The 27,578-nt window shown below is 42.2% G+C and overlaps 2 protein-coding genes across 3 annotated transcripts in view; both read left to right on the forward strand.

Annotated features, from left to right (window-relative positions):
- ankef1a (ankyrin repeat and EF-hand domain containing 1a) overlaps positions 1–22,987 on the forward strand; it is a 53,477-nt gene extending 30,490 nt beyond the window's left edge. Inside the window, exon 12 of the mRNA XM_028605938.1 lies at positions 22,939–22,987. The gene's annotated coding sequence lies outside the window, so the exon portion shown is untranslated. The remainder of the gene's footprint in view (positions 1–22,938) is intronic.
- The window catches only part of snap25a (synaptosome associated protein 25a), a 52,250-nt gene continuing 47,659 nt past the window's right edge, over positions 22,988–27,578 (forward strand). For both annotated transcript variants that reach the window (XR_003694921.1, XM_028605941.1), the window contains exon 1: positions 22,988–23,172. The gene's annotated coding sequence lies outside the window, so the exon portion shown is untranslated. The remainder of the gene's footprint in view (positions 23,173–27,578) is intronic.

A 27,578-nucleotide genomic window follows, 5' to 3' on the forward strand; every position in this document is an offset into this window, starting at 1 on the left:
AAACACACACGTGCACACACACACACACACACACACACACACACACACACACACACACACACACACACACACACACACACACACACACACACTTATACACACGCACTCCCTGTTGATTAAGGCCTCCTCAGTGGCCAATCGCTCAGCAGTTGGATTCCTGAGCAAGAAGACATTTTAATCAAACTTCAACCAGGAAACACAGTCATAAAATATGAATGTCATATACGGAATTGTCAGCAGGGCTTTCTGATAAGCCTATAAATAATACAGATGAATATTATGTAAAAGAGGGTGACATGGAGAGAAGGCAACTTTGAGAAATCCTCCTGCCACTCACAGATCAACACATGACTGTCAAAATCATTTTCAGATCCCTGGATACTTTTACTTTCATAACAGCATACATTTTGTTTTGATAGGAAGTACACTTTTCAGATTTTGTATTGCAGAGAAAGACATTGGGATTCATTTATTTTGTAAAACATCAGGGGGCCTAATGAGGAGTCTGAAGAGTTTTGTAACTTGTGGTTATGTTTTCTCATTAGCATTATTTCCCTTCAAGCTCTGCACATCACATCACACATTGTTCTCGCTGTATTCTACAATTAACCCGAACAGCAATCATCCCTGAATATTCATATCTTCCTGCATTTATCCTGTATGCCTGTAAAGATAAAAAAAGTGCTGCAGGTTGGAGGAGAGTCGCAGTTGCTAAAGGTCTGTTCCCAGAGAGCCTGTGGAGATAACTGGGAGTTAATGTAAGCAACAAAAGAGGAGGAGAGTGAGGTGACTAAAAAACAGGAGCTGCATGGGGGATTATGGCAGGTCAAGAGTGGGAATGCTTGTTTTTCAAGCCAGACACAATAGAAGGTGAGGTGAGATTTAGCTGAAGTCAGTGTGTGTGTGTGTGTGTGTGTGTGTGTGTGTGTGTGTGTGTGTGTGTGTGTGTGTGTGTGTGTGTGTGTTGCAGTGTGTGTTGCAGTGATTCATCATTCATTAGTGCAGCCTTGATAGAGCCAGATCTAGTTTAGGCAAGCACTATTAGCTTGCTAGCTAACGTTAATGTTCTGAATCTGTAGCTAACGTTAGCTAGCACTCCCAATCTGTACAGAGAAGCTGTCCATGGCTAGTTGTGTTTGGTACTTTCAATGAGTATCACAAGTCTAATTCAATAGCTACACATTCTTAACTTCGGTGTGTGTGTATGTGTGTGTGTGTGTGTGTGTGTGTGTGTGTGTTTGTGTGTGTGTGCGTGTATTCCAAAAAACTGGCCTGTCATCGCTGCGTCGGGTAGTATCAAGCAGAGGAGAAGGGGTGTCAAGGAGAGGGTAGCGATTATCAAAACATTGGAGTGGAGGCATGGCAGTGGGAGGGGGCCACGAGGAGTGTACGCAGCAGTGAAAGGAAGAAAAAAAAGGGGGGGTGTTTTCCCAAAGCAGGGCAGCCACTGCAGAGCCTGAAGTTGGGGAGTTTTTTTTTTTTTGCAAGAGATTTGGTAAGCTGCTGCCGATACTGCACCAACGAATCAATGAGGAGAGGAGGGTAGAGGAAAAGGAGAAAGGGGACGAGGGTCAGCCTGGTTGGGGATGTTTCACTGCAGTAGAGGCTTTTTGTCCTCCCCCCCTCTTGCTTCACATTGATACACTCCATCTCTCTCTCTCCCTCTCTTTTCTGCTGTTATTCTCACTGGAGTCTCATCTATCTGCCTTTGCTTGCCTCTCTGTCTCTTTCGGTCTCTCTCTGCTTTCTGATACCTGGCGCCCCGCTGTCCAAAACTAATCTGGCAACCTCTGGTGAAGTTGTGTAAAAGTCTCGCTGTGTGCACACATGGCAAGCTATAGCCAAGACCTAACACTTTTCCTTATTAGCTGCATCAGCGTCTGCCAAGTAGTAACTTAGCACAATTGCACAAAACTTCATCTCAAGTTTGTCTGTGAGGCAATTTAATAGGGGCATGTTGTGTTGTGCACGTAATAGTCTTTCAGTGGGGATGCACTGATCCAATCTGTTGGATCGGTATCAGCACGGATACTGACCTAATTAGGCATATTGGGTATCGGGGCAGATGTGATATACAGTAGAATACACTTTTCTGTCCTGCCCTGTTCATTTACTGTGTTGAGCAAATTCAGAGAAAAGTTACATTTGGTATGTCCTCACAAGAAGAACGACAGTGGCAGTTGCTTCAGCAAGTTCCCCGGAGCGACATTTGTTAACGTTTAAATGACAAATCTCTCTAGTATCTGCAATAATTATGACAGGAGCAACGGAGGAAGTCAGGCGACGTTATTACAGTCCATGTAGGGACGTGATCATGGTGGATATATGGCAATATCAATATTATATCAATATCGGTATATGAGAATAGATATCGTCTTAGATTCTGGATATCATAAAAATGACATACAGTAAGTGTTGTCTTTTCCTGGCTGCATTACAATAAAATTATGTCATTTTCTGAACTTACTAATTGCTCTAGCTGTTCTATTATTTGCCTAAACCCACTTATTCATTATATCCACATTATTAATGATTATTTATCAAAAATCTCATTGTGTAAATATTTTGTAAAAGCACCAATAGTCAACCAGACAATATCGCCGGTATCAATATTGATGTATTTGGTCAAAAATATCGTGATATTTGACTTTATCCAAATCGCCCAGCTCTTAAAACAGTCCTTTATGTAACCTCTCGTACAACAGCAACAGTTACAGTATCTTAACACACAGAATAATCATCTAAACCATTTCCTCCGACAAAGGTTTAACAGATTTTAAATATGGGGGAAAAGGGAGGCTGAGTTTGGTTATTACAATATTAGAGAAGGAAGAGTCAGATCGGTGCATCAGAGCTGTACAATCCCAGCCCGGGATTGCAGCAGGTCTACTGCCCATGTGGGTTGCTGTTCACAATTCCCTTTGAGGATGAATAATCACTGCTTTTGGCCTGGTGAGCCACACTGTTTCATTGCTGATTCATGAAGAACAACGCATCTGTTCAAATGGTGACTCAGAGCTTAGCTAATTCTGTTTAAAAACATTACTGGGGTAACATTATGTTCCTTATGATGCCTGCGTTTTTCATAATTTGTCTCAATGTGGTATGTATGATATGTTTCTGTGTGCGCCTGTGTGTGTTTGGCATGGATTGTGCTTAGCGTACAGTTTATGCAAATATCCTCATTTATTCATTTGGTTAACAGAAGACTTAAGGGCCGCGGTTTGTGTCCAGTACTTAATCTGTGTGTTTTTGTTTCGGCATGCGTGGTTTGCACTACAGAGAGAGGGAGAGAGACACAGGCAGGAAATTAGGACGAGAGAGAGAGAGAAAGAGAGAGGGGGATGCTGATATGAAGGAGCAGGAAACCAGACCAAATATGGGCACAGGTGACGCAGAGAGGATACCCAGTTTCCATAGAAACCGGCAGGTGCAAGACACCGGGAGCTGATCTAGCTTTCGATCTGTTGAGGTGAAACATTTGCATGCACAACGCAGCCCAACACACACACACACACACACATGAACACACTGACACGGGAGCAGAGCTAATGTTTATGTGTGTTCTTGGAGTAACGTGAAAAACCACACTGACATGTGCCATGATTACAGAACATGGCCGCAGTCACACGTGATAGGCCAACCATGACCCCGACCTTACTGACCCTACACACACACACACACACACACACACACACACACACACTGAGAAATGCCAGACACATGGAAGATACAGGGGGATGGGGAGAGGATGAAAGGGAGTTGAGAAGAAGGGGAGAGAGGAGGAGAAGGGTGAGACAGGAGGAAAGTGAGATGAAAGGAGAAGTGGAGCTAGGGAAAAGGAGTGTTGATCTGTACCCTGGGGGTGAGATACACGATGAAGAGGAGGGGAAAGACATGGGGGGGGGAAAGAGCGGAAAGAGGTTGAGAGGGAGGGACAGGAGATGAGGGGCTGTAGAAAGGAAGAAAGGTTGAGGTGAAGGCAGCTGTTTTAGGTTCAGAAATATCAGCTTGTCAGAAAATGACAAAAAAAAAAAAAAATATATATATATATATATATATATAGGTCAAATGATTTCCTGATTTTCTCATACACCCCGAATTTGTTTTTTAATATAGAGATGGCATTTTTTGCTAGAAAATATAGAGGGCGATATGGAGAATAACAAATATGACGATATTTTCCAACAAATAAATTGATGTCGATATTGTAGGTTTGACTATTGGTGCTTTTACAAAATATTTACACAGTGATATTTTTGATAAATAATCTTCAGTAATGTGGATATAATGACAAATAATAGAACAGCTAGAACAGTCTGGTAAGTTCGGAAAATGAATGACAGCCTTTAAAACCAGGAAAAAGACAACACTTGTGTCATATGATGATATCCAAAATGTAAGACCATATCTAGCCTCATACATCAGTATCGATATAATATTGATATATTGCCCAGCCCCAAGAAAATATGAAGCCATTTATTTTTATCAAGTGCAATATTCTCTAGTTGACATAAGAAACACAGAAATGTCTTGATTCAGAGCTCATTGCATTTCCCTGCTCACTCAACATTTCAACCCTACTCATGCAGCAGGACAATCTCAGCTGTTCACACGCGCACATTTATGTGCAATATTATATATGCACATATGCACACGTGGGAGATTGAGAGTACGCACATTTGGAGTTCAGTCAGCAGTAATGTGACGCTTCCTGCGAGCCAGCCAGGAGGGACGTTAGATTCTGGGCCAGTGCACCCTCGCAACTTCTGTTCTTTGTTTCCTTTTCCTCCCCTGTTCTCTTTCATGTTCTACGTTACATGTCCTTGTGTTACATTACGTTATATTGCCTTATATTGTGTGACACTACCAAAGGTCTGTCTATGTTTTGTTGTATTAGATTAGGATACTAATTTACATAATCTTATGTTGCATCATGTGATCTCTGTGTTTCTGCTCTGGCCTTCTCTCATCTCCTCTTCTCTTCTCTGTTGCACTCAGCTGTTCACACACACACACACACACACACACACACACACACACACACACACAGGCTTCTAAATTCGGCCTTTGCTCTTTTTTTTGTTCTTTCATAAATACAACCAGCGGTGGAAGAAGTATTCGGATCCTTTACTTAAGTAAAAGTACTAATACCACACTGTCAAAATACTCTGTTACGAGTGCATTGAAAATATTACTTAAAGGTGCACTATGAGTTCCTGCATGTTCACTTCTGTTGACGTTCCAAGTAAATTCCAAACAAAACAGAGCCAGCTCGCCGCTCCCCCCATGTTTCCGTAACGGTCATGACTAACTGACTTAAGGCCCAGACACAGAGCTGACGGCCAAACGTCGGCAGAAAAGGCAGTTGGGCTGATCAGTCTCCTCAAATTGGTCAAAAAAGTGCCTCGGAACTCACCAAAGCAACTAGACGTAATACGTCTCCATAGCAGCAGGTGGCGCTAATCTGTTTTGTCGCCCAAAAAGGAAAACCGGCAGCTGATTGGACAAATGTGTCATGTGGGTCTGGTTTCTTCGGAAATTCGAAGACAGACTGTCATGGCGGCTTGTTTAGAATATGATCTCATATTGTACTAAAATAGTTCACCGAAACGTGTTTATGAAAACATTTTAAGAGAGAAATAGGCCGTGCTGAATCTGTCTTTATTTCAGATCGACAAAGGTCAGTTTAAAAGATTTTCTTCAGATTTTGAGAGACTCTAGTCACGCTCATTCCGCTCCCCGTTTCCGGGTTAGCACTCTACCAATTAAATGGGACATTTGAGCCCGACTGCTGGCAGTGCCCGCCCCGCCGATTATACATGTCAAATCAGCCAAAATGAAGGCTATGACTCACGACGGCACGGAACACACCGAACAAACTCAAGTCACTGACCTCGCCAGACTGTCCAACGGCCGATTATCGGCTCTGTGTCCGGTCCTTCTGTTACTAACCCCCACTCCCCTCCCCCAACCATCTTGTCGGTGATTGGCTGGAGTGTTTTGTTATATATTCACAGCCTGTGCCTCTAGTGTTTGTTTGACGTTTACGACCCCTGTGTTGTCTCCAGAGACCAGGCTTTTTCACAGTGTGTTCAGGGGGCAGGCAGCTAGCGGATCAAGGAGAGACGCCTACGATTTGAGACAAAAATGAAATCGCGCTGAAACCATGCAGGAACTCATGCCTTTAAGTAAAAGTATGTAAGTATTATCAGGAAAATGTACAAGCACTCAATGCAGAAAAATCCTCACATTTTAGAAACTGGAAACGATCAAAACCGTTTTGTCAATCAACTAAGTGTTTCATCGGCCAATCATTTAGCTGGAAAGGGAGTTTTTCCTCGCCACTGTCACACTTAATGCTTGCTCTTGGGGGAATTACTAGAATTGTTGGGTCCTTGTATGTTATAGAGTGTGGTCTAGACCTACTCTATCTGTAAAGTGTCTTGAGATAACTCTTGTTATGATTTGATACTATAAATAACATTGAATTGAATTGAATTGACTTGTGGCCCGTTATATTGTTGGGCAGTTTAATTAACAAGACAACATCGTATTGAATAAACTACATGTGTTTTGTGTGCAAAACTCTTAATTTGTAAAGTAGCTACAGTAGTAACTAAATCTGTCAGATTAATGTCAGTCTATATCCACGACGTTCCACTTCCAGGATTGCTCCGGCACCGCAGGAAATTCCGTCGGCTGTCCTTCTTTCCGGCTAAGTCCGTTTCCTTCCGCTTTCTTTGTTTTGTTATTTTAAACTCCGGTGGATTTAGGAGGACTATGGTTAACTGCTCCTCAGATCTCTGCAGGGCAAATCCAGACAGCTAGCTAGACTATCTGTCCAATCTGACTTTTCTCTCACACGACTAAAACAACCTTTAAACATACACACGTTCAATCAAAACAAGTTCCTTCCTGAGGCTATTTTGCAGCGGCTCCGTGCGCAGCTTAGCGCTGCCCATGTAGATTGTGATCGGTTTAAAGAAATGCCAATAAACCAGAGCACGTTTTTCCCCCATCCCGGAATGCTATGTGAACTAACCAGACCCTCCTCCGCAGCGCTGTGGAGGAAGGTCTGGCAAAGCGAGACTAGATAAATGTAGTGGAGTAAAAACTACAATATTTCCCTCTGTGGTGGAGTGGAAGTAGAAAGTGGCATGAAAAGAAAAGACTCAAGTAAAATACAAGAACCTCAAATTTGTACTTATGTACAGCAATTAAACGCACTTTACATTCCACCACTGTACATGCTGTCGGTACACGATCCGTTCTGCCTGCACATGCGCAAAACGTTCGCGCATAAGCTGTTGTACGAGGATTTACGACACTGCACGATCTGTTCCACGCTTCCGGTCGACAGCCAAGCTAATGTTAGTTTAGCTAACAGCTAATTCGGCAAACCGCTAGCTAAGACAGCATGTAATAACTTTAAAAGACACTCAAAATAAAACTGGAAAATAAACGTTAACATATATAACAGCTGTTACGTCAGTTCTACCTTACTTGTGCTCATTTAAAATACAATCAGTCAATACTTGTCTTTATTGTTATTACTGTAAAGTCTTAATTTAGCTGTAGCCTGCTTTTCCCATTAAGTTTGACTTAATGTTATTTTAGACTGAATCTAGCTGTCAGCTAGCGGTTAGCCGAATTAGCTGTTAGCTAAACTAACGTTAGCTTCCCGGTGGAGGCTAGCCATAGGCTAGTGTGGAACAGATCGTGCAGGTCGTATCCTCGGTAAAACAGTATTATTTTGCGCATTTGCAGAACGGATCGTGCAGGCAGAACGGATCGTGTACCGACACATACCACCCAAAGTTTTGTGTGCTATATTAGCAAAGGAAGAGAAAAGAAGAGAGGAGCGGGGATAAATGGAAAAGGGGATGAAGACACATTGAGGCGAGGAAAGTCAGGATGAAGGCAAAAAAGTAAAGACAGGGATAGAAACGACAAGAGGCCAGTGAGGTGTAGAGCTGCGGGTCGATTTGGATCGATTTCCCCTCCGACAACCATCCCTCAGCATCGGATACAAGACGTTCAGACTCACACTTATCAATGTCGCCACTCACTCTGATCTATCAATACCTCAATTATCAGATTCAATATCACTCTCCCCAGTGGGCTGGATGAAACTGAGAGCTATTCTTCATGCACGTGTCTGTTGATGTGCATTCGCTCACAGTTCAGCGCCTCTGTAAGGATAGAACAACACAAAACAACAGGCTGCAGGTAACCAATCAGAAATCAAACATAGAATCCTGAGAGCAGGGAATGCAGAGATAGTCACCGGTTATACTATAAAACATTTTAGTGTTAAAATCATGTAATAATAGTAATCAGTACATTTACTTACTTACTCTACTTAAATACACTTCAAATTTGTTTAATTTAATGAATTTAAATGTTATACTTTTTATTGATCCCCAGTGGGGAAATTACAATTTACACTCTGTATTTAGAAATCACTAAACATATAACACCCAACATATAACACAACCATTACATAATTACAGTGGAGTGAAAGAAAATTAAATTAAAATAAAAAAATACAATTAGCAATACGACAACGTGCATACAACAAGCAACAACAACAACAACACAAGTTTTAATTACAACAACAACACATGCATACGTTCATCAATACATTACATTACAACCACTAAATGGCCAAGATGGCCAATAATATATATAATAAAAAAACTTCCAAGGTCGTAGGTGCAGCACCCAAGCCACTTTGGGCACCACCTTGTCGAATGAATGTTACATTGTTTTTGTTTTTTTTGTTTATTTAACCTTTATTTAACCAGGTTACATGGAGAACAACTTCTCATGTGCAACGACGACCTGGCCAAGACAAAGCGTAAATGTGCAAGACAACTTAGAGTTACAGATTAAATATGTGAAATATAAACATACAAAATACAGTAAAGAATCTACCAAAAATACAGTTCTAATATAGAGTCAGTTTGTGCAATATAGTGTCTAAGTAGTATGTCAAGTAACGCAATACAATCAATGTGTGCATAAAATCTGATCAGATTGTAGTTGGTCCCCAGTGGAGCTCTTTAGCTAGGTTGTCTTTAAGATTTGTAATGTCTGTAGTAGGTTTATAATGTCATTCATCTGCTCTAGCTTTTTCTCAACATTTAGACACAGTTATGGTCCAAAATGGTGGAAAATTACTTTCTTTCTTTTTTTTATTGAAAAGCATAACATTTTCTTGAGGGAGGACCCGTAAGTCTAACACAATCTTAGGGAAAACACTGACTTGTACTTTTTTGTACGTCTATTTTATAGTGCTAAAACGCGTTATTAACGGCATTAACGCAAACCCATTTTAACAGCTTGAATTGTTTTATTGTGAGATCAACATTCTTTTTGGCTTAGCAAACTTTGTAGTTTTTTTTCACCTGCTGTTGCAACAACTAGTAACGTTAGAAAAACTACAACACCACACCGGATCTAGCTAGACCGGAAACAAAACAACAGGCATGGTGCACACACTTGTTTGGGATTGCGAGCCGGCCAAAGAGTAGTAGGCTAACGTTACGTTTTGAGTGGATGGCGAGCGCGAGACACCAAAACAGATGCCAATAAGATTCTGAATGGAAAGTTTAGTTTTAAAAAGTTGCCAAATGGTTCCATTGATGAGACCAAAGTGATGTGTGTGTTTTGTTGTTGTGAACTGAGCTATCATTACAGCACGTCCAGTCTGAAATACCACTTGATGGCCAAGCACCCAGCTGATGCCAATTCCCCGCCCCCTCGTCAAAGCCAGGCGACAAAAGCACAAAGCAAGCCGATCCACTTTTCCATGTTGATAAGAGCATTAAAATGAGAAAAAATAATGGGACAAAAAGAAATCAAGGGACATTTAGAATAGATAAAAATTGCGATTAATTGCGATTAATTGCGAGTTAACTATGACATTAATGCGATTAATCGCGATTAAATATTTTAATCGTTTGACAGCACTACTATTTTATACTACTTTAAACTTGTACTTCACTACATTTCAGAATGAAATATTGGATTTTTTTTCTCTACTGAATTTATTTAACAGCAGATTGAAATAAACAAAATAACTATAATAAGACTATAAAATGAGTCACACAGTAAAATAAACAATAGGTATTATAAAATAAAAATAAATATCTAACAGCATATTTTGGCTAAAGGACTTCTGGGACTTGTTGGCAATGGAGATGGCTGTATCAGTCCTCCAATACTTAGATAATGGGTTCAATGGGCCCAGCTTGGACTTCATAAGTTCCTTCACTCATGCTGCCAAACTCGCCTTGGTGAAAATGACAATTTTACCAATCCTCGATTTCAGTGACGTCATTTACAGAACTGCCTCAAACTCTCTCCTGAAAAAACGGGATGTTTTTTTATCACAGTGCCATATGTTTTGTGACCAGAGCCCCTTTTAACACCCACCACTGCAACCTCTATGCTTTAATTGGCTGGCCCTCGTTACACACCCAAGGCTTAACTCACTGGTACCAACTCATTTACAAGTCCTTACTAGGCAAAGCCCCGGTGTACCTAAACTCACTGGTCACAATAGCCTCACCCACCCGCAGCCTTCGCTCAAGCAGTTCCATGTCCTTGGTCACTCCAAAAGCCCGCACTTCCTTTGGCCGCCACTCCTTCCATTTCTCAGCCGCAAATGACTGGAACAAACTACAAAAAAACCCTGAAACTTAAAGCCCTTATCCCACTAACTGCCTTCAAATCACGTCTGTCTGAGCTCCTGTCCGATCACTGCACGTGCTAACTGTAATTGCACACCCTTACCCCGTCATTCTTGTCACGCCCATTGCATGTTTGCACAGATGCACATCTTCATTGCTATCATATTCTGTTATCGCTTTTTTGCACCTTTCATCTGCCCTGATATGCTCAAGTGTTTTTCTTTTCTTCCCACCTTTGTATCACACGTTAGTACACTCTACTGATCTACATCTCTAGACCACAATTCTGCACTAACTGTATATTGACTCTTTACCACATTTCAGCATTTTAGTTTATAGTATGTCAATTCATATTTACATTGACTCTTTCAAAATTGATATCTGTCTATTCATGCATATTGTTATTCCTGATCTACATTACCACCTAGGCCACTATTTGCACTAACTGTATATTGACTCTTCACTACAGCTCAGCAGTGTTATAGACTGTCTATTCATGTATATTGTGTTGTTATTACCTCATCACTTTCGCATATCCTCCGACTTACTTACACCTCCCTTTGCGCCAGCTTTGTAATGCTCACCTAATCTGAACTTTATGTATGCTATTGCATTCTGTTTTCTTGTATTTTATTGTATGTGAAACTATATGTTGTCGAGCACGCTTATGCTTTTCTTGGCCAGGTTGTCATTGCAAATGAGAACCTGTTCTCAACCTGGTTAAATAAAGGTTGAAATGCCAATAAACCAGAGCATGTTTTCTTCCCACCCAGGAATGCTGTGTGGACTAGCCAGACCCTCCTTCGCTCCGCAGCGAGTGGACGGTCTGGCAAAGCGAGACTAATGTATCAGTAATACAAATCCAGTCATGCTATAAATAAATATAGGGTTACACTTTACTTGAAGGTATCTACATAAGAGTGACATGACTCTGTCATGAACGTGTCATAAACATTATAAACAAGTCATAAATGTTTATGACATAACGCTTCTTTTAGTAAGTGTCGGTTTTTGTTATGACAAGTTATTGTTATGGTTAGGGTTAGGGTTCATGTGTCACGACTGTGTCATGACAGTGTCATGTCACTCTTAGGTAGATACCTTCAAGTAAAGTGTTACTAAATATAGGATGGAAGACTACACACTTTTAATTTAGTAATCCTACATTGTTGTATTTATTGCACTTCTTACACTACTGCCAAAACACTACTGTTATGCATGTCAAAAAACCTACACGTTAGTGCATTTAGTGTAATAAGAACGTACACAGCTTTTGTAAATGAGATTTTAACAATGATGGAAGAAATATTCACATCTTTTACTTAGGTAAGGCGAGCAATATCACTTACAAAACGTGCTTAAGTAAAAGTGTTATTGGCAAAGTGTACTTCAAGTATAAAGTACTGTAGTTATAAAGCAGAAGAAATGGTCCTGTGAGTACATTTTATTATTCTAGATTATTAGATTATACTGATGCAATCATGTGAAAGCAGCTTTCAACATAGTAACTGGTCACAGTGGAGCCAGTCCTAGCTACTCTATATTCTGCTGGATAGTTTATTCTATTACAACAAATCATATTTTATAGGCTGATTATATATTTTGTGTTGTGATTCTTTATCAGTAAAGTAACTAGTAGCTGTTAAATAAATGTGGTGGAGCAAAAGGTACAATATTTACTACTGAAATGTAATGAAGTTGAAAGTATAAAGAAACATAAATTACAAGTAAATTACAAGTACTCTAGTGCAGTACCTGGGTCACAACGAAAACAGAAACCAAGACAGATCTACATACTTTGTTTTTGTTATTAACACTATATTTATGTATTTAAAATCATATTGTGTCTCTGGATAATTATTTTGAGGTCTGAAATGTTGTATATTTGAATGTATTTTTTCCAATAAAGTTGTGAAAGAAAAAAAGAAGACTTCAATTCACTCAATGATATTGTATACATGCCCTGAGAACATACATGTACTGTAAGCTTAATCAGAGCATTTGTACACCACAGCCAAATCATATGAGATGCACTGTCGTCGTGACAACCTCTCCAAAGACGGAGAGAAACCAGATATGGCGAGAAAGCAGTCAAATAGTGTGTTAGGTTTGGTACGATGACTAAGGACTGATATCTGAGGGAGGGGAGAGAGAGAGAGAGAGAGAGATTTTAGTGCTGAGTCACTGCAAGGCCACTTGCTGCTGCAGCGTGCACACACACACAATACCCACTCTGTACATCCCGTGAAGTGTGTTCCATCTTTCACACCTAATTGTGTTTTTTAGCCAGTGCCTATTGTCTTTTCCACCTCGTCACTCTTTTGCAGCTTACCCCCCCCTTATCCTCTTTTCCTCCCTCCGTTCCTCCAGCCTGCCACCTTTCCTGTGAAGATTAATTAGGGTTGAAATGAGTCAGAGAGCGCGAGGGAGATCAGAGTGCGCGAGCTTGTCTGCTACAGGGTTGATACCGCTGCGGCTAATCTTCTCCTTTCCCTCGCTGTGCTGCTGCTCTTTGACCGTGAGACCAAGCACCGCTAACGCCGAGCTCTCCATCCCCCTGAGTACCCCAGACACACCACACACACACACACACACACACACACACACACACACACTGCAAAAACCACTCTGACTTCAAAAGCCTCTTCATGAAAAGTTAGGCATTCTCTTTCATCTCCGCCAAAAAATCGAAAACACAGCAAGCTCTAATGGATGATAAGAAAAGTGAAGAATTGGATGAGCCTCATACTTTTAATGACAGTGTTCAGTTTATTTGTGCTCTTCTGAATAAAAAAGCATCCTACCATGTTAAGGCACCATGTTATACACGCATGCTAAAAGACTGACCAACTCACTCCTAAACCCACAACCCAGAGAACTAAGAACCTGCAGTTTAAGTTTAAAAAATAGAATATATGGTATCACTTTACTTGAAGGTATCTACATAAGAGTGACATGACACTGTTATGAACACATGAGACTGTCATGACACATGAACCCTAACTCTAACTCTAACCCTAACCATAACCATAACCATAACTTGTCATGACAAAAACCTAATGACACTTACTAACAGAAGCGTTATGTCATAAAAAATGACTTGTTTATAATGTTTGACACGTTCATGACAGTGTCATGTCACTCTTATGTAGATACCTTCAAGTAAAGTGTAACCAAATATACGTACATAAAATGAGACCGATAAGCAGCAGCAGTGCCAGGGGGATGTTTCTTGAAATAAGAACAAATAAAGTTGTTACCACAAATTACCACGCTATAACTGACACACAGTGTGTAGACATACACTTGTATTATGTTATAGTAAAAAAGAGTAATTTTACGTACACTAGTAACAGTCTGTAAAACCTGCAACAAAAATAGATTTCATATGCACAATTCATGTCATTTTATTCATTTGTTAAATCGTCTTTTCGATAAATGTTTGATAGAATGTATTCCAGATTTTGTTATATCCCTTAATAATCTAAAGGCTCTCTCAAAAGGTATTTTCACCCTAATATTAAAAAAAGTATATATACTTTATAGGAATCACTGACTTCTTGCAATTTTGTGGAATGAAACTAGGCGAATGCATACTTAATAAAACATTTCAAAAGCCAACAGTTGAACAACAAAGCAATTGATAGGATCGGGTTGCTTTACAGCAGGGGTTTCAAACAAGTTTTGGTTCACCCCTAATTTGATCTCAAGTGGGCCAGACCAGTAAACCACTCCAGAAAGATCAGAAACTTTATCTTCCACGGAGTTAGGGCTGGGTATCGTTCAGAATCTTCCGATCCGGTGCCAATTTCGAGACTTCTGTTTCGATACCGATTCCTAACAATACTTTTTTCAATACCATATGTTTTAAAATCCATTTCAACATCAACAAAAATACCTTAAACACAAAGCTTTAATTTTCAACCTTAATTGTGAAACAAAACAGTTATCAAAATTAAAAAATTCTGGTAAAACTGCTCACTCAGAGTAACATTAATAAAAGTGCCTTGCCTTGCAAGCTCAGCCTGTCAGTCAGTCATCAGGGCAGAGAAACCACCGTTGTGGCTGCTTGTCTAAGAGGAAGTGGAACGTCAACAGCACCGCCACCGCTTTCGGCTCGCCATTAATATCATATCGCAGCAAACGCTGTCTGCGTGAAGTTTTAAAAAACTGTAACCACACTTGAAACCAAAAGTGACTCTCTGTGACTTCAACAAAACTGCAGACAGTTTACTCCGTCCGCACTTCTCCGTGTGCGTGTGTGTGTGTGTGTGTGTGTGTGTGTGTGTGTGTGTGTGTGTGTGTGTGTGTGTGTGTGTGTGTCGGTCGGAGCTCCGCTTTGTGTCAATATGCAGAGAGGACAGATAAGCTTGCGCTTTTTTCGATACCATAAAAGTATCGATGTTCGGTACCCAGCCGTACACGGAGTTTAATGTCAGCTTGATGTTGGCAAACGCAAGTTGCTTCTGCTACGAAAGCGGAAGCCCAGTTCAGAACAAAGATTCGCGACGAGACAAAACTGTTTCAGAACGTCGCAGGGAAAAGTTGCAGCGGTCTGAACCGGCCCGTCTCAGCTCGACTCAAGCCAGCTGGTGGTTTCGCTGTGACTCAGCTGTTCAGGTCGCAGAGGCAGGTTTTAGAATGTAAGGGACGTCAGCTGGTAAAGTCAGCTATAAACTATAGAAATAACTGATCCATAATACGTTTTATTTTTATGTTACAGTCGCTCTTAGTGCTACGTCATCGTCAAACCCTGTGTAGCTGCTGCTCTCCCTGGTGCGTTCTACAAACACGCTGAAGGGCGCTTTTTGCGTCGCTTCCGACGCTGACAGCCACTGCCCAATCGTTTGTATTTTACGAGTTCAGAGTGAGAACGGGTTGACATGGTCAAGCAAGCTAGAGAGTGACTGAAGAGAGAGAGCGCCCAGCGGCGTTAGAACAAACCGTGAATCAACCCTTTCGCTGATTCATCACTAGAAATGCAACTGTAGCAAGCATCTCAATATCACTAACGTTATTCGCATTTATATTTAGACGAAACAATATGATATATCCAGCTACAGAAAAGCCCAAAAGTCGGAAGTTAGAACGGAAGCATTGGTGTGAACTGGCAGGTTTTAGAACGCCGCAGAATGGCTCGCTGCAAGAAGTTGCAAGTTTCAACTCGTCTTGTCGAATATCTTTAGTCTGAACTGGGCTTAAGGCCCAATGTAGAAAAAAATATAATGTTACGGGACCGGGAGAAAGGGGTAATATTCTGAGAAAAAACTCAGAATTTCTAAGATTAAAGTTGTACATTTTCAGAAAAAGAACTTGCATATTCTCTGAGATTAAAGTAAAAAATTTGGAATTTGAATTAGTTACTTCTCTGCAATTTTTACACATTTGCAAAGTCATCCAGTGGGCCTGATCGAACCCTTTGGTGGGCTGGTTCTGGCCCATGGGGGCATGTTTGACACCCCTGCTTTAAAGCTTTTTTCCGTTGTCAGTCTGTCCACAACTCTGGTCTGGACTAAAATGGACGGATTGATTACCATGAAGTATAGTACGAACAATCATGGTCCCCCAAATGATAAATCCAACTACTTTTGGTGAGTTTAGTGGTTGTGGGTCAAATATCTTAAATATTGGATGCGTTGCCATGAAATTGGTTCACAAATCCATGTTCCCGCTCTGTCATCAGGTAATCACACTCCCATCAGCCTCAGCTTTAGTTTTTGTTTTGTGCTAATTAGCAAACGTTAACGCATACTAACACACTACTGTAAACTTGAGCAAAGATGGGCTAACAGCAGCAGTGTGTTAGCATTGTCATTGTGAGCATGTTAGCGTGCTGACGTTACCATCAAGTACCTGAGTACGGCCTCACAGAGTTGCTGGCGTGGCTGTAGACTGTTTGGTCTTGTTAGTTATTACATTTACTAAATGTGAAGAATAGATAATATCTGTTATTAACTGTTACTCCACAACGTGAGCTGGATCTGAACAGTAGAGAATGACACTGACCATTTTTGTTTCTCCTGTGGTTTCCATTTCTTTGCTCATAAAGCATACCAAAAACACATACACATTGCCCATTTATATTAGAGTGTACAGGCTATGTGAGCTAATATAACCCCATCTACATTTTTGCTCTTAGCCATGATTTAATATCAAAGCCCATTAAAACAGTCACCCCATGATATAGACTCTCTTATTTGGCCCATTATGCTTTAAGGGGGCAAAAAATCATACATTATATAATTTTTTTGGGCCGTTTCCGTTCCTTTTAACACCACACTGTTTGCTGTGGTCCAAATCAGTTGATGAGATGCAGCAACACAAATCACGTGACAATATTCAATGTCACATCTTCGGCCAGATGTGTCTTTGAATGTTATTTCTGATATTTCTGGTATTTTTGAATGTGTTTCTTTGCCTTAACCCGGCGCTGTTCAACATATTTGTGAACCCACCCTTTCCAAAAATGTCACCGCTCTTGTCTGTTTTTAAAAGTTGGGACCTAATATGGTCATCAGACCAAATTTCTATGACGCTCCGCAGCTCATCAAGACTCCAAGATTGTCCGTAAGTTGCCATAGGGCAGTGTTGCTAAAGTACAAACTTGTTCTCGTCCCATAATGCACAGCGCAGCTGACTACAGCAGCTGGTTTAGTCCAAAAATGTTCCTGCAGTTGGATCAGTTGGACGGTGGAATAACGTTCTCACCACAAACGAACCGCTCCAGAGTAGTTTGAAAGGGTATCGAGAACGCCTCTAGAAGGAGGACTCAATACGCTTCTTTGGTCCGCTTTTAGTGCGCATCGGAGTGCAGGGCTGGACTGGGACAAAAAATCGGCCCTGGCATTTTTGGCACAGGCGGCCAACACCCACCATGATTGGTCAGACACATTCCCTGCAGACAGTCCTCTTAAAATATGTGTGCATTCTATGATATGAGTTGCCTAATGTTCAGAGTTCATGTGATAGTTTTGGATCCTTCAAGAAGGGTGTCAAGACTTATCTGTTACACTTAAATAATTCATTCATTCTTAGAGTTATGATTTGTATATTTATAGTAATTTTATATTTTTTTATTATTGATATTTGATATTGTATTGCCATTATTGTTATTATTACTATTTTGCTTAATATTGGCTTAGCAACTTTAAATTTAATTTTAACTATTGTAAGTTTCATATTTTAGTCACTTTGGACAAAAGTGTCTGTTAAATACAATAACCATAACTATAACCCTTTCCAAAAGCTACAATAAAGCTGAGAGTAGTACATGCCCCGGAAAAGAGCTAATTAAGCCATTCAAGGAACACTGATGCTTGTATCAACACTGATTTTATAGATCACACAGACTTTTCAGCTACCCAACAGGCTAACCGCTAGCATTTTCAATGTAAGCTTAAACAGATTGTTACGTGACAGCCACTAACTTTAATGTTACAGCCAAACTGCTTGTTGTCGTTATGACGTGACACACACACACACACACACACACACACACACACACACCCCTCCCTCCCTTCCTGAGAGTCCCTGTTAATTTGCCTACTCCTTACCACATCGTCATCTACTCTCTACCATCTTTTCCTCACTTGCTCCCATGGCCCTGTCATGGTCACTCTCCTCCTCCTCGTTTATGCGTTAAATCTACACCGTGGCTATGTACACGGACCCTACGCCGGACCCTACGCCGTAGCCTGAAGTGCACCTCTCAAAAAATGTAACTACACGTTGCAGCGATGCATGTCGCTCGGCCGTGGCTTGGTAGCTTGGCAATTCCCCCTACTCATTCAAATCAAGGAGCAGGTCTTTTTCTGCTACAGATTTCCCACCGTGGTCAGAAAGCACAGGGGAGACACTTTGTTTCTCCCACTATGACTCTAGAGTCGCTATTCGCTCCGAAGCTGATCCCCGCCACTCTCTCACTCACTCTACCACACACTCCCCACACACACACGCACACACATGCCTGCCCTGCTGTTCTCTTAAAGAGATCAACGCAGACACCAGTGCACAAGTTTAAACTTCAGGCCACATACGTAGGCTACGGCGAAAGCTCTGAGTGGAGCCTCCGCACAACCAGAAATCACGCTTTATGCGGCAGTTTGGTCTTTCTTGCTACTCGCTACCGTTGCCGCTCTTAATACTATGTCATCTTACAGCGCCGCGGTTGAGCTACTGCTCTGCCCGGTGCTTTTTGCATCATACCTGACGCTGAGAGGTACCGACCAAGAGTCCGTATTTTACGAGTTAAGAGTGAGAACGGGTTGGCCCAAACGAACTGCACCAAGGGGGAAAACCAACTCTGGTGCGATTCAAGCGAACTAAATGAGGCAGGTGTGAAAGCCCCCTTAATGAAATAATAGTGAAGCTGCTGGATGTGTTATTGTGCCTGGACCCCTTGGACCTGCCTCAGGAACCTTCTGTGCAGGTCTGTGCACCCATTACTACTCTAACCTGATCCTGCAGAGATCAGTTGCGTGCTTCCAAATGGAACCACAATCCTTCCCTTCCATCCATTCCTAATTAGGTTTGTTGTAAAACTGTAATATTGTTTTAGAGGAGTGTGAATGAATGAGGGACCTGTAGATTCATTCTCCTCACTTTGCCCACACACACACACACACACACACACACACACACTCTCTCTCCCTCCTCTCTTTTCTTTCTACTCCTCTGGCCCTCTCTCCAAATGGATTTTTCATGCAGAGTTATCATTATCATTAATTTAGGAGACAGGTTCGCTTGGAGCAATTGAAGACGCATTTGTTTCACTGCCAAGCAGAGACAGCGGCTGGAGGAGAGTGAAGAGGGAGGTGGGGAGGGGGGGGGGGGCATTCCCATGCTGCCGAGAGAGTCCACAGACGATTTAGTGTGGACGTGCTGAGAAAAACATCAGTCGGTCTCATTCTGTATGTTTCTCTCAGGAGTTGATGTCACGTGGTCAGGCTGGAAGCTTTTTCCTATGACGCAGTGATTCTTTGAGTATATGGCCGTGAGGAATAAAACAGTGGGTGGCAGGAGCTCAGTCCGCATGTAGTTGGGTTGGGAACCAGAGGGTCTCAAGTTCGAGTCCCGGAACGGACCGAAGTTCGGAGTGTGGACTGGTAGCTGGAGAGATGCCAGTTCACCTCCTGGGCACTGCCAAGATGCTCTTGAGCATGGCCCTTCCCCCTGACCCCCTTCCCAACCGCACAGGGCGCCTGTTCAGCAGTCGCAGCCCCCCCTCACTCTGACATATCTCTCCATTAGTGCATGTATAGGACCTGAGCATGTGTGCGTATTTCAGGCCTGTGTGTAGTGTGTAATAATAGACTGTAAATTGTAATTTCCCCATTGGGGATCAATAAAGAGTATTTAAAAAAAACATGATCAGTGTTGATCGGGTTGCTGCCGTGCAGGACATGGTTATGGTTGAAACGATGTTTTCAGCTGACTGACACACGCAGCCGACTGCTTCTGTGCGAGGCCAGGCTGTCTTTAACCTCCGAATAACTGAGTTAATGTGATGAATGACAGGTGTTACTGATGCAGCCAGTGTGAACGATTGATATGTTTTTTAATAGTTTTTGGACAACCTTGGAGCTCTATGGCACGGTTGGTAACAGCTGGTCCCCCATGATGACGTCTGCTTACCAGAGAAACAACAACTCAGCAGAAGGCTTCATGGGTGACTCGCCGTTACGCATTTGTTATTTGTTTGGGTCTATACGTGGGACTGGTCGACCTTAACGGAATCTGCAGATTCACAACGTTCCACTTCCAGGATTGCTTTGTTGCCGCCGGAAATTCTGCCAGATTTCACTCTTTTTAACCGGATGTTCCGTTACCTTCATCTTTCTTTGTGTTGGAATTCTAAACTCCGGTGGATTTATGTGGACTATGGTTAACTGCTCCTGAGATCTGTGCCGGGTAAATCCAGACAGCTAGCTAAACTATCTGTCCAATCTGAGTTTGTGTGTTCCACCAAAACAAGTTCCTTCCCGAGGCTATTGATCTGACAAGAGACTAAGACCACACAGAGACTACGTACACAAGGTAACGAGGGTGAAACAAGGGACAGGTGACAGGAGAGCTCAGGAACAGCTGGAACACCTCAGGGCGGTGCAGACAATCACAAAGGCGGGAAAACACAAGACAGGAAGTAAATCAAGACATGACATGGGAGAAAACAGACTACAAAATAAAACCGGAAACTGAAGCATAAAACATACACAAGGATGAACACGCAACAGAGAACACGAGAGACAGTAAACAACAAGGAAGCGGGGAATGCATTAACACAATAAAACTGGAAAAACTATAACAGAAAACCACAACCATGACAGTTCCAAACAAGCCAGAAAAAAATGTCCTCAAGGACATTTGGACTGCATCATTTTCTTCAAGTAGTCAGATTAATCTCCTAGGGCAGTGGTTGCCAAGGTGGGGTATGAGGTTCCAGGGGGGCCCTCGCAAAAATGGGAGTAATTGTTTTTCACTATAATTCCACCCATCCATAAGTAACACAATGACAGAATGTATAACTATTTTGGTAATGGGTTTCCTATACATTTTTGTAATAAAACATCTAAAAGCAACAAAATCTATCAGATTGGGGATCCTTGGGACAAAATCTGTCCTATATATTTTGTCCGCTTCGGGGTCCTTTCCGTAAAACAGTTTGGGAGCCACTGTCATAGGGGGCCTTCCTGGACCCCTATTTACCCCAGTTCCTACTCTCTTCTATGCTGGAATACAACATGCCTCCAAGTTTGCTATGTGCTAATTTAGGAATGTGCACCATATAAAATGAGTAGCAACTGTAAAAATGAAGCTCTTAAAACTAGATTTTGACATAGTAGGGATCCTACTCAAGACCACAATCAGGTTATAAAACAACACCAGCCCTTAATCAAGTATGCCTGTTTAGATTGTTTTAGTGGGTCATACTCCCAAACACAGTTACAATTAATCAAAGTATCACAAATCAATTGCCACACGTGGGGCATTGAGGGGTAAGGGACCCAATGGGCCCCATGGGCCCCTTTACCTGATTAGTAATCCATTCTCCGTTACCACGGACGCTGTCACGCCCACCAGATTAGTCATGCTGGTTGTAAACATCTATGACAAGTCAGATTGCTTTGGTTTAAAAATGATAGTGAAGAAGTTCCCATTCAAATATGTAGGGCTGTGTATCGCCGATTATTTCCGAATCAATTTTAATTCCAATTCATGACTTCCTGATTGGATTAAGGTTAAGGTTAGGGACATTTCAGTTGCAATACCAATTTAGCTTGGATGTAAAAGAGATTCTCAGAGAGCTTATGCAGTAAATTGTACACGCAAGAAGCAACCCTAAAACAAATTATAACGCTGATGTTTACATTAAGAATTGACCCCCGAAAAGTTAATTTAAAGTCCATCTTACCTAGTCTATATTGATGACGTTTCCCTTTCAGGTGCTGCTGGAAATTCCGCCGGATGTCCCTCATTTTGGCCGAATGTCCGTTAACGTTCGCTTTCTTTCTGTTGGCGTTCTAAACTCCGGGCCCTTAATGAGGACTATGGTTAACTGCTCCTCAGATCTCTGCAGGGTGAATCCAGACAGCTAGCTAGACTATCTGTCCAATCAGAGTTTTCTGTTGCACGACTTTAGATCGTATACATGTCCACCAAGACAAGATCCTTCCTGAGGCTGTTTTGCAGCGGCACCGTTGCTCCATCCGGCGCTTAGCTCCGTCCATGACGATTGTGGTTGGTTTAAAGAAATGCCAATAAACCAGAGCACGTTTCTCTCCCATCCCGGAATGCTGTGTGGACTAGCCAGACCCTGCTACGCGGCGCTGTGGAGGAAGGTCGGGCAATGCAAGACTACTTTTTACCTTTGAGCCAGCCCTAAAGACCTCATGTATACTGAACAGGCGAACAACTATTGTGAACAGCGACAGTACACATGTTTCTGGCATACGGCCACATTTCATTCTGCTGCCATAGTGAAATAACACCTATTAGGGTTGCAAAAGCTCAGACAAATATCCTGTGACATGATAGGGGGGTTAAGTGATGATTAAGCTACTAGTAGCTCTGTATTAATATAGCCAGTTAAAAAAAATTATCTAATTATGAATAATCCATATCTATCTGAATCTGTGATGGGATATGAAACACAGTAACATTTTCAAAACATCTGAAATATTAAGGTGCTATATGTATAGCTCGCCCTGTTAAAAACAAAGTCACTCTCCCTCTCTGACAGATATCTATTAAAAGCTGCTGCTGACGTCAAAAGCGTCCGCCATCTTTGACTGAGAGCTGCACTGCATGCCCCCCCCCTCCCATTGAAGAAGAAGTGAGGAAGAATCAGCCGACGCGCAGTGCCTTTGCAGCATTCCAGTCATAGACAGAGAGAGGCTGGTATAACAGGGTTCGCTGTTAATAGACGCAGACATTTCCTCCCATACTGACTGCGGGACACCCACAACAGGCACAGGTAAGACTGAGGACATTTTCCACTTGGATGTTTTAGCATCTGTATTTCTTAAACGGGTCGGGTTTTTTGTGCAGTGAAGAAGCATGTGTATTATTCGTGGATAAAAAAAAAGGAAAAACAGAAAAAACAGAAAACAAAGTGAGCGTTGGACGTCTGATTTCTGCCAGCCTGGATGATGGCGATACATAATGTTTGCTTGTTAATTATTTTCGGGTTTTATCTCGTTGCGGGACAAGGCGGATCAGAAACCAAGGGAAGGCAATGAATGCGTGACCTCCCGGGTGATAGGCTAAATCTCAGACGCAAACGGTGGATTGCTGAGCGGATGGACGCGGCGGTGCGCTAGATTGAAGGTGTATTATTCGATGTGGGCGTTTTCAAATGTTTCAGCACCGTGGACAGCGCCAGAGTGGGGCGGGGGGAAAAACACACACACACACACACACACGGAGGAGGTGAAATTCTGGTCCATTTTGTGGCCAAACACTGCATTGTAAAATATGTTCGGGGCTGTGTCTGAAGCATTTCTCTCAGCCATTTTGAAGGGATTGTGTGTTTGTGTGTGTGTGTGTGTGTGTTTTTCTTCAAAATCAAGTATCGTGGCTGACTGAGAGCTCCATCTCCCACCTCGGAGCTGACAGACGCAGCAGGTAGACTGCTGATGTCGCAGCGGGTTGGGGGAATCGTGCACGCCGTGCAACGAAAACAAAAGCAGCATCCCCCCCCGCTGCTCTGAAGAAGAGGAGTCAGGGCTGATGCGGCGCATGTGGTCTGAGGAGGAGAATGTCACGTTATATAGCATAGTAAACTGCGCCATGGTGGAAGTTGGTGGGAGTAGGGTTCGCCGATATAAACAGGAGTGGGGGGGGGCATGATCCAGCTCCACGATCCAGCTCCACGACTGTTTTTTCTTTTTATTCTATTTTATTTTTTACGCAGTGTTTTTGCGTCACAAATCCTTGTTACATTTACGTGACAGAGGCATGAGAGGGAGCTCGAAAAATATCCCGCTGGTTGAACGGTGGGTGGGGGTTGGGGGGAAGAGGGGTTGGGGGTTACAGGCGAGTAATGGGAAGAAGAGCGCCGGGGAGGACCGCGGTGAAACCCGCACTATGACAACCCCACCGCCCCCGCCTCCCCCCCTCCCCTCCCCTCGGTATCCATTCATCCAGCCGTCTCCGAGGAGACGCACATCCCTGCCAATGTGAGCCCCGCACGCGCTGTCTGTCAATCACACACGGACCTAAAAAAATATATAAATGAAAATATAAAGAGCCTGGGTGCTTAGCACTCCTACAGTACATGTGTGTACCAGTTTGGACTGTTGCATTTATACAACCTTGATTTATAATGCAGAACATTAATGCTACTTCCACCCTACATATAGAGCTAGCAGTATTGCTTCCAAACTAGACCTTGTCAGCTACATTTCAAAAGCTTGTAGGGGCGACCCAAACCTGACAATTTGCTGAGAAGCAAATTGTCTGATGTCTGGATGTCGTGTGTGTTGAGTTGACGCCCCCGTGCTGCCTGTCACGCACAGCACTCACACAATACCGTGGCTGCTGTGAGAGGTACCCAGCCAGCCTTGTGGTGCAGAAATAAAGATGATTGTGGTTTTTATTCTGAGGTTTGACGATGCGGCTGATTAGATATTTAAGTCCTGTTGATCTTTGGCGCACCTGGGACCATTTCACAATCACACCGCACATGGCGGTAGGCTGGCTGATGGCCACTGACAGATGCTGCCGCTTGAGGGGTTGATTGAATGTGTGTCACATTACTGGAAATCATGCAGTGAGCACTGGGACATGAGGATTACATTTACCCAGTTACACATTCCAGTTTTGGGTGGTTTTTAATGACCTTAAAATAACAGATGTTGCAGTGAAGTCAAAAAGCAAACGCATTCAGTTTGTTTTTAAAGAAAGAATAGCCTACAGGCTTTGGACACTCACAGCTGTGTCACTGTGTGTATTCACTACAATGGCAGATTATAGCCTAGAGTATATAGAGAGCACAGTGAAGCCCCCAAGGATGCTCCAGTTGCCATGACTGCTATACCATGTCGCGTTATGCGGCTTGCACTGTTTGGACTGCAGAGAGGGAGCGAGGGAGAGACGGGGAGGGGGTGGGGGTGGGTGGGAGGGTTGTCAGGCCTATACTGCACTATACACACTGTGAAGGGGCTGCTCTCCGTATAAATGGTGACTCACAACGCCATCCCTATGCGCTGATTGTTTCTCAGAAACACCCTGGCCATTGTTCATTTCACACGGGGCACTTTTACGCCTGACGCCTGCATAGTACTGTTCTGAAAATGGAGCTAGAGCTTGCTGTGATGGATGCCCTGGATCACTGAGCCGGCTAGCTGCGCATTGCTTGTTTTTGGTGCAGGTACGGGTCTTATTTGTTACCTATATCTAACAGCTCCTTTTTTACCTTAATCTTTCCAATTCAGGCTCTTAGCCTGAAGCTTCAAGTGATAACCAAGCCATACGAACAGTATGCAACAACAAAAAAAGCCTGAAAATGCAGACCAGCGTAATTTACTATAGAGTTGTTATGGTTTCAAAGGTCCTTAACAGGCCTACCGCTCTCCCTAAGTGTACGTATGCATAAGCAACATCACACATAAAGTCAGTCAACGACGGTCTCATTTAACATTCTCAGTTAGACTTTCCAGTCTTCCTAAGTCTTGGTATTTGTAGGCCTTCACGTATCAAACATCTTCAGTCGTGTTTTATCTTTCACACTAGCACACACATTTTTATTTGGTTTTTACACATCTCATTTTGGGAGCAGCCGCAAACCGCGACTGCCAACACAGCGAAGCCAGGTGCCGTATCCCAGAAAAGCTGTTTACATTTGGGCCTGAATCCAACCGAGAGCTGGAGCTAGAAAACAACTGTACCTGCTCAAAGTAGAGCAAGCGAAGCATCCACAATTCTTTGCTCAAGGGCCTTTTTCAAAGTGCCTTTGAGTATAACTAGACCACTGCTTTGCTGCCTCCTTGATGAACTCTGGATTGGCAGTGTGAACTGAAAGCCCTCCTGCCGTTGTTTACCGGCCGTCACAGTGCAGTTCAGGTTTTATCTGCATGACAAACTAAATCACCCTCGTGGATTCCTGCTGCTGTCGCATTAGTAACATGGAGATGTCCCGAATAATACCCTCAAGTATGCTATATGTTCTTTTGCTCTTTTTTTTCTGAATAATGGTGCCCCATTCTTGGTTCATACAGAAGTCCAGAGCCAGAAGAGACAAGGCTATTATTCTTGTCTGAATGGGGATTGTGTCTGCTTTTTGGACACATCATAACAAGGGGGTATTTCTTTTTCAGGATATTCTATTTTCTCTGTGCAAAGTCCCCATTCCCCCGGAATAGAAGATTTTATTATCCGGACGTACACATCTGTTCTTTGTATTTGAATTAACATCACAAAGGTGCCTCTCTTTTAATCACGTCTGGTTTTTAGCCTTGGACAAATAGATATTACACATAAAACACTTTATCTACGTAATATTTTATGATATTTGACAGAGGTCAGTCTTTTTGAAAGGGCATTTGAATTAGAGAAATCTGCAAAGAGTCAAAACATAATAATGCCAATCACAAAGAAACAATATAATACTGACAAAGGACTAATGCAGTTGACATAACACTGCATTACTTAAAGGAAATGTTTTTTTTATGGGAATGAGAAGAAGATAGATTCACCTATTATATCTGTCTGTTAAATATGAAGCTACCGCCAGCAGCTGGTTAGCGTATCTTAGCATAAGGAAGGATGGAAACAGTGAGAAACAGCTAGCCAGGCTCTGTCCGAGGGTAACAAAAATGTAATTGTAAAAACAACACGTTGTGATTTTAGGGGGGGGTTATATAACACCGCAATATGTCATTTTTACACATCCAGTTTTTTACAGATTAAGAGGTCTGAGGGCTGTTTGACATATCTTCTTAAATTGACCTTTTGAGGGTATTTGCATATCCCCATGTGTTTCATATCAACATGTTCAGAACAAACTCAGCATTGCCTATAGTGATGCCCACATTTTTTGTAGAGCAATGTGTAAAGAGATCATTTGGCGCTAAAGCTGAAACGTTGATGTTCGCTTTTTGAAATTCCTCAAATCTCTTTTGAAAATAAACCACAATTTATGACACGTTGTACGAATTGTTTCGGTGCTTTACATGAGTTCACCAAAGTCTTAGGTGATATGTGTTTTAAATAGTAAATAAATGTCTAAAACGAAATGTTTTAACATCGCTTTTTGATTAGGAGTTTTGTCAGCGGTGCGTCTTCCTCAGAGGGTTGAACAAACAAGACAACGTAACGTACGTGTAACTTCCTGTGGCAATAAATGCTTTTCTAATTCAGATTCTTCAGATTCTGATTGTG

Source organism: Perca flavescens, chromosome 18 (assembly GCF_004354835.1).
Source record: "Perca flavescens isolate YP-PL-M2 chromosome 18, PFLA_1.0, whole genome shotgun sequence".
In the NCBI taxonomy this organism is placed as follows: Eukaryota; Metazoa; Chordata; class Actinopteri; order Perciformes; family Percidae; genus Perca; species Perca flavescens.